This window comes from Callithrix jacchus, chromosome 4, assembly GCF_049354715.1.
Source record: "Callithrix jacchus isolate 240 chromosome 4, calJac240_pri, whole genome shotgun sequence".
NCBI lineage: Eukaryota > Metazoa > Chordata > Mammalia > Primates > Cebidae > Callithrix > Callithrix jacchus.
Window position 1 is genome coordinate 140,484,652 of NC_133505.1, and position 14,551 is coordinate 140,499,202.

General features: G+C 39.6%; 1 pseudogene; it reads right to left on the reverse strand.

The window, feature by feature from the left end:
* LOC100400503 (UPF0415 protein C7orf25-like) overlaps positions 1-6,270 on the reverse strand; it is a 162,904-nt pseudogene extending 156,634 nt beyond the window's left edge.
* Between the last annotated feature and the right edge of the window lie 8,281 nt (positions 6,271-14,551).

A 14,551-nucleotide genomic window follows, 5' to 3' on the forward strand; every position in this document is an offset into this window, starting at 1 on the left:
ATTTGCCAGTCTGTGTCTTTCGATTGGGGCATTTAGCCCATTTACACTTAAGGTTAATATTATTATGTATAAATTTGATCCTGCCATTTTGATGCTAGCTGGTTGTTTTGCCCATTAGTTGATGCAGTTTCTTCATTATATTAATGGTCTTTACCATCTGGCACATTTTTGAAGTGACTGGTACTGGCTATTCCTTTTTATGTTTAGTGCTTCTTTCAGGAGCTCTTGGCAGGCAGGCCTGGTGGTGATGAAATCTCTGAGCAATTGCTTGTTCATAAAGGATTTTATTGCTCCTTTGCTTATGAAGCTTAGTTTGGCTGGATATGAAATTCTGGGTTGAAAGTTCTTTTCTTTAAGGATGTTGAATATTAACCCCCACTCTCTTCTGGCTTGTAGGGTTTCTGCGGAGACATCTGCTGTGAGTCTGATGAGCTTCCCTTTGTGGGTAACCCAGCCTTTCTCTTTAGCTGCCCTTAGCATTTTTTTCTTCATTCAACCCTGGTGAATCTGATGATTATGTGCCTTGGAGTTGCTCTTCTTGAGAAATATGTTTGCAGTGTTCTCTGTGTTTCCTGGACTTGAATATTGGCCTGCCTTGCTAGGTTGGGGAAGTTCTCCTGGATAATATTCTGAAGAATGTTTTCCAGCCTGAATTCATTCTCTCCGTCACATTGAGGTAGACCTATCAAACGTGGATTTGGTCTTTTCACATAATCCCATATTTCTTGGAGGCTTCATTCATTTCTTTTCACTCTTTTTTCTCTAATCTTGCCTTCTCACTTTATTTAATTGAGTTGATCTTCAATCTCTGATATCTTTTTTCTGCTTGGTTGATTTGGTTATTGACACTTGTGTATGCTTCATGAAGTTCTTGTATTGTGTTTTTCAGCTCCATGAAATCATTTATATTCTTCTCTAAGCTGTTTATTCTTGTTATTATTTCATCTAACATTTTTTCAATGTTCTCAGTTTCTTTACATTGGGTTAGAACATGTTCTTTTAGCTCAGAGAAGTTTTTTAGTACCCACCTTCTGAAGCCTGTTTCTGTCGATTTATCAGACTCATTCTCCATCCAGCTTTGTTCCCTTGCTGGTGAGGATTTGTACTCCCTTGGAGGAGGAGAGGCATTCTGGTTTTTGGTGTTTTCATCCTTATTGCACTGGTTTCTTCCCATCTTCATGGGTTTATCTAACCGTCATCTGTGTAGTTGGTGACTTTCAGATGCAGTCTCTGAGTGGATGTCCTTTTTGTTGATGTTAAGTTATTTCTTTCTGTTTTTTAGTTTTCCTTCTCAGTCAGGCCCATCTGCTGTAGGACTATTGGAGGTCCACTCCAGATCCTGCTTGCCTGGGGATCACCTGCAGCAGCTACAGAACAGTAAGAGTTGCTGCTGGTTTCTTCTTCTGTTATCTTCACCTCAGAAGGGTACTCGGCAGATGTCAGCCTGAGCTCTCTTTTATGAGGTGTCTCTTTGGATATACAGGGGTCAGGGAGCTGCTTGAGGAGACAGTCTGTCCCATATAGTAGCTCAAGTGCTGAGCTGTGAGCTCCACTGTTCTGTTCAGAGCTGCTAGGCAGGTATGTTTAAGCCTGCTGCTGCAGAATTCATAACCACCTTTTTTTTCCCAGGTGCTCTGTCCTGGGAAGATTGGGCTTTGTTTATAAGTTCCTAATGTGCCACTGCCTTTTATCAAAGATGCCCTGCCTAGCCAGGAGGTAGTCTAGTCACGGTCTGTCAGCAGAGGAATTGCTGATCTGCTGTGAGCTCTGTCCAGCTGCTATGTGAACATTCTTGAGGTTTTGTTTACAGAGGTACAGTTAGAACTGCTTTGGTAATGGCAGTCTGCCTCAGTAATGGGAGTCTGCCTCAATAATGGCTGACTGCCTCAGTTATGGTGGATTGTCTCAGTAAAGGTGGATTGCCTCAGTAATGGCAGACTTCCTTGGTAATGGTGGACTGCCTTGGTAATGGCTGACTGCCTCGGTAATGGTGGACTGCCTCAGTAGTGGTGGACTGCCTCAGTACTGGCTGACACTCTTTTCCCACCTGAGCTGGATCCCCATCTCAGATTCAGCTGTGCTTGCTGTGAAACTCTCAATCCAGAGTGTTTCAGATTGCTGGTCTTTGTGGCAGTGGGACCTGCTGAGCCAGATCACCTGGCTCCCTGTTTCAGCCCCCTTTTTTTCAGTTCAGTGGGCGGCTCTGTCTCCCAGGCATTCCAGGCGCCAGTTGAAACAGCGCCCAGATTTGTGTGAGTTTTTGTGCAAAGACCTGCAGCACTGGCTGAAACAGCCATGCTGGAAACCCATGGTGCTTTTCAGCCTGGGAATCTCCTGGTCTGTGGGCAGTAATAATTTGTTTGAAAATGTGGTGATCACTCACCCTCTGCATTGTTCTCACTGGGAACTGTACACCAGAGCTGTTCCTATTCAGCCACCTTTGATCTCTCTCAGTTTTTGTGTCTTGATCTTCTTCAGTTCAGCTCTGATTTTGGTTATTTTTTGTCTTTTGCTAGCCTTGGTGTTGGTTTTCTCTTGTTTCTCTAGTCCTTTTAGTTGTGATTTTATGTTGCTAATTTGAGGTATTTCTAACTTTTTGATGTGGGCATTTAGTGCTAGAAATTTCCTCCTTAACACTACCTTAGGTATGTCCTAGAAATTCTGGTATGCTGTTTTTTTGTTCTAACTAGTTTTAAAGAACTTCTTGATTTTTGTCTTAATTTTATTATTTACCCAAAAGTCATTCAGGAGCAGGTAGTTTAATTCCCATGTAATTGTATGGTTTAAAGCAATTTTTTTAGTCTTGATTTCTATTTTTATTACACTGTGGCTCAGGAGAGTGTTTGGTGTGATTTCAATTCTTTTGCATATGCTGAGGATTGCTTTATGTCTGATTGTGTGGTTAATTTTAGAGTATGTGCTATATGGCAATGAGAAGAATGTCTATTCTGTTGTTCTAGTGGTGGAGAGTTCTGCAGAGGTTTATCAGATCCATGTGGTCCAATGTTGAGTTCAGGTCCTGAATTTTGGCTAATTTTCTGCTTGATGATCTATCTAATACTGTCAGTGAAGTATTAAAGTCTCCCACTATTACTGTGCGGGAGTCTAAATCTCTTTTTAGGTCTTTAAGAACTTGCCTTATGAATCTGGGTGCTCTTGTGTTGGGTGCATATATATTTAGGATAATTAGGTCTTGTTGATTTTAACCCTTTACCATTAAGTAATACCCTTCTTTGTCTTCTTAAATCTTTGTGAGCTTAAGGTCTGTTTTGACTAAAATTAGGACTGCAACCCCTGTTATTTTATAATTTCCATTTTGCTTGATAGATTTTTCTCCATCCCTTTTTTTTTTCTGAGATGGAGTCTTGCTCTGTCACCCAGGCTGGAGGGCAGTAGCATGATCTCGGCTCACTGCAACCTCCACCTCCCAGGTTCAGGTGATTATCCTGCCTCAGACTCCTGAGTAGCTAGGATTAAAGGTGTGTGCTGCCATGTCCAGTTAATTTTTGTATTTTTAGTAAAGACGGGGTTTCACCATATTGGTGAGGCTGGTCTCAAACTCCTGACCTCATGACCCACCAGCCTCAGCCTCCAAAAGTGCTGGGATTACAGGCATGAGACTCAGTCCCTGGCCCATCCTTCTATTTTGAGCCTGTGGGTGTCACCACTTGTGAGATGGGTCTCTTGAATACAGCATACCATGGAGTCTGGTTTTTTATCTAGTTTGCCACTCTATGCCTTTTAAATAAGGCATTTAGCCTGTTTACATTCAATATTAGTAGTAATATGTGTGGATTTGAACCTGTCATTTTCTTGTTAGCTGACTATCATGCCGGCTTGTTTGTATGGCTGATTTATAGGGCCACTAGTCTGTGTACTTCCATATGTTTTCCTATTTCCTGGTAACAATGTTTCTTTTCCATATTTAGTGCTTCTTTCCATATCTATTGTAAGACACATCTGGTGGCTACAAACTTCCTCAGAGTTTGCTTATCTGAAAAGGATCTTATTTCTCCCTCATTGAGGAAGCTTAATTTAGATGGATATGAAATTCTTGGTTGAATTTCATTTTTGGGGTTGAAATTCATTATCAAAATGAATTTCATTATTTTTTTAAGAATGTTGAATATAGGTCCCCAATCTCTTCTGGCTTGTAGGGTTTCAGCCAAGAAGTCCACTGTTAGCCTAATGGGGTTCCCTTTGTAGGTGACCTGCTCTTTCTTTCTAGCTGCCTTTAGCATTCTTTTTTTCATTTCAACCTTAGAAAATATGATGATTATGTGTCTTGAGGATGATCTTCTTATGTAGAATCTTGCAGGGGTTCTCAGTATTTCCTGAATTTGACTGATGGCCTCTCAAGTGAGGTTGGGGTTTTGATGGATGATATAATGAAACATATTTTCCAAGTTGTTTACTTTTTTCCCATTCCTTTCAGGAATGCCAATAGTTCCTAAATTTGGCCTCTTTACATACTACTGTATTTTTTGGAGGTTTTGTTCATTCCTTTATTTTTATTTTTTTCATGTTTGTCTGACTGACTGTCTTATTTCAGAGGGCCAGTGTTCACGTTCCAAAATTCTTTCCTTAGCTTAGTCTGTTCTGCTGTTAATACTTATGATTGCATATGAAATTCTTGTAGTGTGTTTTACAGCTCTATCAGATCAGTTAGGTTCTTTTTTGTACTGGCTCTTTTATTTGTCAGCTCCTGTATTGTTTTTGTGATTCTTGGTTTTCTTAGATTAGATTTAGCCATTCTCCTGAATCTCGATGATCATTATTTCTATCCATATTCTGAATTCTATTTCTGTAATTTCAGCCAACTCAGCCTCATTAAGAACTTTTGTTGGAGAACTAGCGCAGTTCTTTGGAGGACATATGACACTCTGTTCATTTGAGTTGCTGGAGTTCTTGTGTTGGTTCCTTCTTATCTCTGCATGTGGGTGTTCCTTTACCTGCTAGGCTGCCTCTGATTAAAGAGATCAGGTGGGGCCAGGGTGGTTGTGCTGGAGTCCCAGATAAGATGGCCCTACCCAGTGAGGAAAAGTGAGAACCAGAACCCTGCATGGAGAATAGTTGGCCCCTTTTCCATGATGTGAATGCTCTGTGCTGGAGATCCAGACCAGCTCCTGGTCCCTATGGACTTTCCAGAGCCTGGCAACAAGGGCAAGGGCTGTGAAACAGCAAAGATGGCAACCCGCCCCCTCCCACTGGAAATTATAGGGCTGCTACTGTCTCTGCAGCCCCAGCAGAGTGTGACTGGAGACTTAGGACCCTCCCAGTGAGGAGATATGAGATCAGGGGACCCTGTAACAAAAAATCTGCATGCTGGGAGTCCACTTCAGTCCCTTGTCACCTTAAATTTTCCAGTACCTAAAGGTATTAACAGTGAAGGCTGCAAAACAGCAAATATGGCAGCCTCCCCGTTTCTCTGAAAACTCTGTCCCAGGAAGGTACAGACCTGTTGATGATAGCCCGAAAAAGCTGTAGAGGTGGTTGTAGACCGCAGTCAAAAGACTCCAGTCAGTGAAGAGAAACAGAATCTGGAACCCTCATGAAAAACCAGTTTGGCCACTCCTCTGTAAAGCTGCTGCATTGTGCTGGGTGACCTCTCCAGTCCCTAGTCACCTCAGACTCCTTAGAGCTCAAATGCAACAATGGCTTAGCCTGTGAAACAGCAAAGATGGCAGCTCATCCTTCCCTGTGGGAGTGCCATCCCAGGGAGGCTCAGAAGCACTGCCAGTTGCAATACACTGGTGGGGGTGGCTGGTGACCCCAGTTGGAAGGTCCTGCCCAGTGAGGAGAAGCAAAGTCAGTGACCTATGTAAAAAAAGCAATCTGGCTGCTTTTCCTACAGCGCCTTTACTAAAGCCAACAATGGCTAAGGCTGAGAAACAGCAAAGATGATGGCCTTCTCTGGTAGCTCCATCTCAGGGAGATGTAACACTGCTACTGGTGGCTGGCTGGAGTTCCAAGCCAGTGGGTCTTATCCTGTAAGGTGCCGTGGAAGTGGGGCCTGAAGACCATTGCTGCTCAGCTCCCTGGATTCAGTCCCTTTCCTAGAGATATTTAAAGGGGTCTATTCTCCTGCTTTGCCACAGTTGCAGTCGCTTTTGCTGGGGAGCTCAGATATCTAAAGTTCCCAGAGCTCTGAGTGTGCCTAAGCAGCTGAAACTCCACATACCTCTTCATGTCAGACTGCAGGCCCTGGTAGAACTGATTCACAAAGGGATCAACTGACCTGAGGGTTACAAAGATCCATGGGAGAAGCATGGGTCCCAGAGTCACTCATTCACTCACTGCCTCCCTGGGTAGGGGAGGCTCCCCTGGCTCCATGTTGCTCCTGGGTAAGCAGTCATCTGCCTTGCTTTTCTTAATTTTCTATGGGTTGTTTTCTTGATAAATCCCAATGTGTATGCCTGGATGTTTTAGTTCAAAATGCTGTATTTATTCACAACTTCTATTTCTCTCCATGAGAGAGGCACACATTAGATGCTCCCAGTTGGCCACCTTGGCCAGACTCGTATTTATTTCTTTAAAAGATGAGGTCTCCCTCTGTCACCCAGGCTGGAATGTAATGGCATGATCATAGTTCGTTGCAGCCTTGAACTCGTGGGCTCAAGTGATCTTCCTGCCTCAACCTCTCTGAGTAGCTGGCCACCATACCAAGCTATTTTTTTTTTTTTTTTAGGTTTTAGACACAGGGTCTCACTATGCTGCCCAGGCTGGTCTCAAACTCCTGGCCTCAAGTGTTCCTTTCCCCTCAGCCTCCTGGGTTGTTGGGATTACACATGCAAGTCACCATGCCCCACTCTTTTGCCCATTTTAATATCAGATTATTTGTTTTCTTGCTATGGAGTTATCTGAGTTTCTTATATATTCTGGTTGTTAATCTCTTATCAGATTAATTATTTGAAAATGTTTTCTCCCATTCTGTGGGTTGTCTCTTCACTTTGTTGATTTTTTCCTTGACTCTGCCAAAGCTTTTTAGCTTGATATAATCCTAGTTGCCAATTTTTGTTGTTGTTCCTTGTGTTTTTGAGGTCTTACACAAAATATCTTTGCCTAGACCAATGAAGCATTTGTGCAAAGTTTTCTTACCGTAGTTTCATAGTTGCAGGTCTTACATTTAAGTCTTTAATCCATTTTGAGTTGATTTTTGTATATGATAAAGAATGAGAATCTAGTTTCATTCTTCTGCATATCGATATCCAATTTTTCTAGTATCATTGATTAAAGAGATGGTCTGTTATCCAGCATTTGCTCTTGGTGACTTTGTTGAAAATGAGTTGGCTATTAAGTCTGTGTATTTATTTCTTTGTTTTCTATTTTGTTCCATTGGCATATATATATATATATATATATATGCTTTTATGCCAGTATACTGTTTTGGTTACCACAGCTTTGTAGTATAATTTGAAGTCAGGTAGTGTGATACCTCCAGCTTTGTTCTTTTTGCTCAGGATTGCTTTAGCTATTTGGAGTCTTTTGTAGTTCCATACAAATTTTAGGATTGTTTTCTCTATTTCAGTGAAGAATTTCATTGGTATTTTAATTGCATTGAATCTCTACATTGCTTTGGGTAGTAGAACTTTTTCTTTTCTTTTTTTTTTTTTTTGAGATGGAGTCTTGCTCTGTCACCCAGGCTGGAGTGCAGTGTCACAATCTTGGCTCGCTGCAACCTCTGCCTCCTGGGTTCAAGCGATTCTTCTGCTTCAGCCTCCCAAGTAGCTGGGATTACAGGTGCCTGCCACCACACCTGGCTAATTTTTGTATTTTTAGTAGAGATGGGGTTTCACCATGTTGGCCAGGATGGTCCCGATCTTCTGACCTCATAATCCCCCTGCCTCGGCTTCTGAAAGTGCTGGAGTTACAAGCATGAGCCACTGTGCCTGACCATAGAAACATTTTAACAATATTAATTATTCCTATCCATGAGCATGGGATATCTTTCCATGTATTGTGTCCTCTTCAATTTCTTTCATTAATATTTTATGGTTTTCCTTGTAGAGATTCTTCACTTCTTTATTTTTATTGAGGTAACATATACATACATAATTTACATCTTTAGCATTTTTGTGTACAGTTTAGTGGTAATAAATACATTTATATTCTTTTTTTCTTAATTTCTCTCCTCTCCCTTTTTCCAGGCCTCTGGTAACCACCAATCTAGTCTTGTCTTCATGAGATTCACTTTTTCAGCTCCCACATATCAGTTAATAACTCTATTTTTAACTATATTTCTGCAAATGGTAGGATATTATTCCTTTTTATGACTGAATAATATTTCATTGTATCTATATATGACATTATCCATTTCAGCCATTGATGGGCACTTAGGTTGATTTCATATTTTGACTATTATGAATAGTGCTGCAATAAACAGTAGTGAAGGTATCTCTTTGATGTACTTATTTCCTTTCTTTTGAATATATAACTAGTGATAGGATTGCTAGATCACACTGTATTTCTATTTTTAGTTTTTTGAGAAACCTCCATACTGTTCTTCCTAGTGGTTGTACCACCTTACATTTATTTCAATAGTGTATGAAAGTTCTTTTTTCTCTACATCCTCACCAGCATATGTTATTGCCTCTCTTTTTGATATAAACCATTATAACTGGGGTGAGATAATATCACTGATGGCTTTGATTTGCGTTTCTATGATGATTAGTGATGTTGAGCATTTTGTCATATACCTATTGGCCATTTGTATGTCTTCTTTGGAGAAATGTCTGTTCAGATATTTTGTCCTTTTCTTACATTGAATTATTATTATTATTATTACTATTGAGTTTAGTTACTTATATATTCTAGTTATTAATCCCTGGTCAGATGAATAGTTTGCAAAACTCCCATTCTGTGGGCCGTCTCTTTGTTGATTATTTCCTTTGCTTTGCAGAAGCTTTTCAGCTTGCTATGATCTCAGTTGTCTATTTTTGCTTTCTTTTTTGTGTTTTTGATGTCTTAAACAAAAAATCTTTGCCTGAATCAACATTTTACAGTGTTTCTCCTATGTCTTTTCTTCAGTATTTTCATAGTTTTAGGTCTTAGATTCAACTCTTAAATCCACTTTTATTTGATTTTTGTATACAATGAGAGGTAGGGGTCTAGTTTCATTCTTCCAAATGTAGTTACCCAATTGGTTACATTTATTTCTAAGTATTTTACTTTTGTAGCTGTTTTAAATGAGATTGCTTTCTTGATTTCATTTTCAGATTTATTGCTGCTACTGTATAGAAATCTGGCTGATTTTTGTATGTTCATTTTGTATCCCACAACTTCACTAAATTTGTGTATCAGTTCTACGAGTTCTTTCATGGGGTCTAGTTTTTCTAAACATAAGAATATGTCATCTGCAAACAAGAATAATTTGACTTTTTTTTCAAATGTGAATACCTTTTTATTTCTTTTTTTTTTTTGCCTAATTTCTCTGGCTAGGACTTCTAATACCATGTTGAATAAAAGTGATGAAACCAGTGCAGTATGATATTAACTATGTGATTGTCATATATAGCCTTTATCATGTTGAGGTATGTTGTTAATAAAATCAAAAACAAGAACCATATAATTTTTTTCAATAGATGCTGAAAAAGTATTCAATAAAACTCAGAAAATCTGTTTTGCTCACCATTTTATCTTCAGATTCTTGCATAAAATATCCCATCATACACATTCCATCCTCTGATGAGTTGCTTCTACTAACTTGTTAAAATTAAACCTTACGAAGTGCAAGGGCAGACAACAGAAGGAGAGAAGATGACAACAGAAAGAGAGATGACAAAAGGAGTGGAAAATAAAAGTAAAGGCTTTCCATAAGAACCTCATCTACCCACCAGAGATTGAAGAAAGATTGCTCCAGAGCATGACTGGGAAAGCCTGAGCACTGCATTTTTTTTTTTAATTTTTTATTTGATTATAGGTTTTGGGGTACATGAGCAGAGCATGCGAGACAGTTGCGTAGGTACACACATGGCAGTGGAGCACTGCATTTTAAAACCACCACTAGTGTTCAGTTTTGTTGTTTCTCTAGGAGAACTCCCAGGGGCAACTCTGATGTTAGTTTGGCTCCAGACTAGCTGCCCAGACCCTGAACTTTTCTGATAGCCCTTCTGACTTTCCCTGAGCAACCTAAATATTTCCCAATTTTTCCAGCCTAGCATCTCCCTATTCCTTGGCCCCGTACCATTCTGTTGGAGTTACGCAACAGGAAGTCTGAAGTCCGGTTGGGAAATAGATAAGCCATTCCAAGGCAGTGGTGTCCTGGATGCCACGAAATAGAGATGTTTTAAGAAGAGAACAATGTAAATATAATAATGAATAGAAATTTTATTTAAAAAGAGAAAAAATAAATGACCAAAATTGAATAAACAATTAGGGTTAAACGGTGATAAGGGATATGAAGAAAAAAAGCAGGGATGGGGAAAAAATGACAAAAGAAGAGGACAGCAATGTGTTTAATCATGCAATTAGGGAAGGCCTCTTTGAAAAGTTGATGTCTGAGCAGAGACCTGAATTATGTGAAGAAGTGGGAGAAGAATATCTGCACTGAGGGAAGAGGTGTGGAAAGGCTTTAACGAAGGAAGGAGCACAGATGGTTTGAAGAATGTCAAAAAGGTAAGCATGGCACAGGTGGAGGTAGTCAAGGAGAAAGTAATAGGAAAGTCTGACCACACTAGATAATGCAGAATAACGGGCATTATTCCAAATGCAATGGGAACAAGTGAGAAACTGATCACAGAAATGGCACAGCAGAAGCGTGAAGCCCAGTGAAGAGGCTACGGTGTGAGGCCAGGCCTAGCATGACAGTCAACTGTTTCAAATTGGGTGGGAGCTGTGACAACAATGAAAGGTGATCAGATTCAGGATGTATTAGGAAAGCAGATCCAAAAGCACTGGTTAATGGATTGGGTATGGAGGGTAAAGAAAAGACAGAGATCCATTATACTTTCTAGTTTGAGGACCTGAACAAAATATTAATGCTACTTATTCAATTGGAGGAGCTTGGGTAGCATATGTTTTGAGTGAGAATATAAAGAATTACGTTTTGGACACATTAACATTTGAGATGCCTATTAGACATTCAAGCAGAAACTTAACATTTAGGTTACATCCACAAATCTGAATTCCAGTTACATCCACACATCTGAATCTCAGGAGGGAATTTGTGACTGAAGAATATAAACTTGAGCATACTGAAGGTATTTAAAACTATTACACAAGATCGGTCATGGGGGCTCAAGCCTGTAATCCCAGCACTTTGGGTGGATGAGGCAGGTGGATAATTTGAAGTCAGAAGTTCAAGACCAGCCTGGCCAACATGGCAAAACCTCGCCTCTACTAAAAACACAAAAATTAGCCAGGTGTGGTAGCAGATGCATGTAATCTCAGCTACTTGGGAAGCTGAGGCAGTAAAATCAGTTGCATCTGGGAGGCAGAGGTTGCAGTGAGCCGAGATTGCACCACTGCATTCCAGCCTGGGTGACAGAGCAAGACTCTGTTTCAAAAACAAAAAACAAAACAAAACAAAAAACACTATTACACAGAATAAGGTCAGCTAAGAAAAGTGTGCCAATGGAAGAAAAAGGAGAACTGAGGCCTGAAACCTGAAGTGTGCCAATATTGAGACATCAGGGTTGGGAGAGGAGCTAGTCAGGGGAAAGGAGCAATTAGTGAGGTAACAAATCTTAAGAGAGTGGTGTCATCTCAGATGCTGAAAGAAGGAAGTGTTCAAAAAGGTGAGATTGACTGACAGTCCAAAATGTTACACAGAGCACAAGCCAGGAGGCAACAGAGAACCGACCTTTGGCTTGGCAAGTGGGGAGATGAGTGGCTTTATGAACAAGAGCAGTTTCTGTGAAATAGTGAGGGTGAAAAGCCGATTAGAGTAGGTTCCATATATTTAGGATATACTGAGTATCCCTAGTCAAGGTAGGAATTTTACTAAAGAAGAGCAAAGAAATGGGCTAGACATAAGGATGGGGTCAAGAGAGGGTTTGTTTTTATTTAAGACAAATGACCTTATACTTGAAGTTTTATGAGAATAATTTAGTTAGAAAGATAAAATAATGATGCAAGCAAGAGATGACAGTTGCGGAAGAATGGATGGGACCAGTGACCTTAGAGGAGCACAGAACTCCTCATTTTAACAAGATAAAAGTTGATATACAAGCACATGTAAAGGTTGGTCAATTTGATGATGCAAAGATGAGGTCATCCTCTTCTGAATACTTCTGATTTCTCACTGAAATAACAAATGAGGTCACCGGCTGATAATGAAGAATGGGAAAATGGAGCTGAAAGTCTGATGACAGAGGAGATGATAACAATTTGCCTTCTCAGAGATGAGGACAGCAAGTACACAAGGGAAATGGAGTAGGGCTCACAGAGATCACTTTTCCTGATTCCTTTCACTGCTCATGGCCAATCCTGAACAGACTGCCCTCTTCCACAAACACATGATTGTTTTAGAAAATCTATAGAATCATCATTCAGAACTGAGATGAGCTTCAAGTAACCATAGCCTCCATTTACTCATTGCCATATATATAGAAAACCTGCTTCTTCCTAGCTTATAAAAAGGCATACTGGTCATCTGAATAATGAGTAGGAAATCCTTTGAGAGGAGAATCATCTTCTATACGTGCAAGACAGAGATGGAATCAGCCAACTACCCTTTCTGCAGGAGGAGTATCCCTCTCTTCCTGAGTGAAATTGACTAGAGATGTTAAGTGGATTTTAAAGAGTAACCTTTATATTAACACTAGTGTATCTAATTTTTATTTTTTATATTTTTTCATTTAACTAATGAATCATGTCATGATTCAATTTTCAGTTGTTCACATTAGGGTTAAAATGAAGATGCATTTGCAACAATTTAGGGAACTCCATAAAAAGCAGATTAAACTCCAGTACTATATTTTGTCAGCTTTTGGGGGCCCCCAAAGGATTGAAATGCAGCAGCTACTATATTAAATTTAGTTAGAATCAAAATAAATTTTTACACATAGAGCCATCCAGCCAAATAAGTCTAAAAGATAGGGAATAATATGATTAATGTCTTTTACATTTTTTACTTGTGGTTATATTTGGAAAATTTGAAATAAACCAGTGTCCATTATTTCTATGGAGATATGTGAGAATGCAGTTTTTAGAGGAAATCTGTCTGATTTAAATAATAAACGAACATGATATGTTTCTGTTGGGAAACGAAGAACAACTTGAGGTAAGAAGCAAACACGAAGAGGGTATGTAAAGTCAAAGACCCATAAATGTCCTCTAAGATGTTAGTAAATATTTTGTTTACTTGTCTGATTTCTCTGTAACTTAGCAGTGTTACATGAGGGAAATGGCCAAAATTCCTAGAAACTACTTTATACATTTGCACAGTTAGAAGTTAACAAATCTTACAATCCCCTTGGCAAACCCTTTATGTTTTCCCTGTGGAAATATGATAAACTTGTTTATTCTATTTGTCAGTTTTCTGTTTCTGAGTTTCTTCATTGAATTTGTTATCTTCTTTATGTAACCAAGCTGTCCCAAGCATTCTATGACCACAAGTACAAAGAGAAATTAAGCATATGAGTAATAATAAGGAATAATAGTTTGCATAGCACAAGGTTTTGTTAATTGTAAACAAAATAGGACAATTATTTTAGCTTTAAATCATATTACATATTACTTAAAATATGTCTTCTGAATTGTCTTTAAGAAGTACATTTTCTCCATCTCTCTGTAACAAGATAAGAGTCTTTCCCCTGTGCTGAGTGTCACATTCTGATGCTGAGATGTGCAGGTTTGGGAGAAGCCTGGCACAATATGTCACTGATATGGTTAGGTTTTATGCCCCTGCTCAAATCTCATCTTGAATTGTAATCCCTGTAATCCCACCTGTCTGGAGAGAAATCAGGTAGAGTTAATTGAATCACAGGGGCAGTTTCCCTGATGCTGTTCTCATGATAGTGAGTTTTCACAAGATCTTATGGTTCTATAAGGGGCTCTTCCCCCTTTGCTCTTCATTCTCTCTCGCATGCCACCAGGTAAGAAGTGTCTCTTCCACTTCCAACGTGACTGTAAGTTTCCTGAGGCCTCCCCAGCCCTGCTGAACTGTGAATCAATTAAGCCTCTTTTCTTTATAAATGACCCAGTCTCATGTATATCTTTAAAGCAGTATGAAAATGGACTAATACAGTCATGGAAACCCCTCAGACCCAACTCTCTTGGCCCTCAGATCTGCCAGAGAGAAAATGATGGTGTGAACATGCAACTAAGCCAGGCGAAAGCAGCACAGGAAATCACACTGGAGAAATTATGTGTCAGCTAGCATGGTAGCGGGGACCCTGTTATTGAAGGACTTTTTTTTAGTAGACAAAAATGAAGATACCACTAGAAATATCTCAACATCTGTGTTTCAGTGACAGTCATAGGAATGAGACTCCTAAGTTCTCCTGTTCTCTCACTGGGACAACAGGAAGTGGGACAGGCTCATTGGACTGTGTAAAAATTTCAGAGAGGATCTTGAAGTTATTGTTGGAAGAAGATCTCTGGGAAAGAA